We start from the raw sequence: 1,792 nt of genomic DNA, 5'->3' as shown, positions 1-1,792 counted from the left end.
TGAAGAATTGATACTTTTGAACTATGGTGTTGGAGAAGACTCTTGAGAGTCCCTTGGACTGCAAGGAGATCCAACCAGTCCATTCTGAAGGAGATCAGCCCTGGGTGTTCTTTGGAAGGAATGATGGTAAAGCTGAAACTCCAATACTTTGGCCACCTCATACGAAGAGTTAACTCTTTGGTAAAGACTCTGATGCTGGGAGGGATTGGGGGCAGGAGGAGAAGGGGACGACAGAGGATAAGATGGCTGGATGGCATCACTGACTCAATGGACATGAGTTTGGGTGAACTCCGGGAGTTGGTGATGGACAGGGAGGCCTGGTGTGCTGCGATTCATGGGATCTCAAAGAATCAGACATGACCGAATGACTGAACTGAACTGAGGTCCAAATAACCCAAGTAGGCATGATTAAAACCCCTGTGTCTTTAGCTAGTGGGTAATAAATGCCTCATTTTGTGTTTATAACTCCTCCTTTTCATAATTCCATTAGAAAACATTAAAATCAGTAGCTAGCAGCTTTTTGTTTTAATTCAAGCTGAATAAATTGATGTGTATCCCAGAATAACACAGATTTTGTTGTGAGTTTTACTGGAGAATAAATGCAAAAACATTATCTCAGACAGACCTACAAAAAATGAGGTATTTCTGTATTTCAGATAAAAGAGAAAAGCATAAAAGGTTATCTCAGAGATGGGCACCCATGGCAGATGGCCCAGCACCACATAATTAAAGTTCCTGATGTTGACTATGTGCAGTTACAAAGGTACAGGTAAAAGCAAGAGGTATTTCAGGACACATTCTGCAAAGGATAAGACAAGCTGAGGAGTTCCAAGCCATGGGTGATAGTGATATGAAAATGACAGTACTCTTCATGTATCTAGTTAGAGCAGAACCAGCTCCCAACAGTTGGTGAGTAAGTCTCTTTACTCCCAAATTTATCTTCATAGTTTTTCATTACCATTTTTTTCAATAGTAATCACCCCATCCCATCATCCTTGTATTCACTTACATACTTCCCACCTGCTATTCCTCTCTCTGTACTTGTCAGATCATGCTCAAATCCTACATTAAAATTACCTCTTCATTCTTTTACTTGCATTTTAGCAGCACGAACCACAACTGCTTCCTGCATTACTGCCCAATTTATTGACTACTCATTGTAGGATTAGCTTCTCATGAGATTACTGACATAAAGCAACTTTATTGGAGAGTCTATGAAAGAAAGAAATAAGCTAACTTTATTTTCTCAGAATTATAAACATTTCTCCAATGTGTAGTTTTGAGGATTATTTGATTGAAATTTATGTCACTTTAACATTTAACAAGTAATGCTTTTGATCAGAAAAAAAATATTAATACAATTCATGACCCAGGTTTTCATAAAAATTAGTTCTCAGTGAATTGATAAATGATCACAAATTCCTCAATTTCTTGGTAGTCTCTGCTCAATTAGTCCCAATGTCAATCCTCAGTCTTCTATTTCCATTCTAATTTTAACTCCTTTTAAGGAACATATCCTTGCATTTCTTCATTTTCTATTAATTCTTTATGTGTGGGTTCACAAGAATGACGCAAGTATTCCAGATTATCTATTTCATTAAGAACTGATAACCCAAATTCTTATCAGTTCTTGCCTGGAGAATCCCATGGACGGAGAAGCCTGGTAGGCTGCAGTCCATGGGGTCGCACAGTCGGACACGACTGAAGCGACTTAGCAGCAAGCCTAAATTATCCAGATCTTATAGTATTGGTAACTTTGAACTGTTTAAACCCACAAAACAAGGCTCTATTC

Source organism: Bison bison, unplaced genomic scaffold, assembly GCF_000754665.1.
Source record: "Bison bison bison isolate TAMUID 2011002044 unplaced genomic scaffold, Bison_UMD1.0 scf7180017860680, whole genome shotgun sequence".
NCBI classification, from domain to species: Eukaryota; Metazoa; Chordata; class Mammalia; order Artiodactyla; family Bovidae; genus Bison; species Bison bison.
This window is presented reverse-complemented; position numbering follows the sequence as displayed.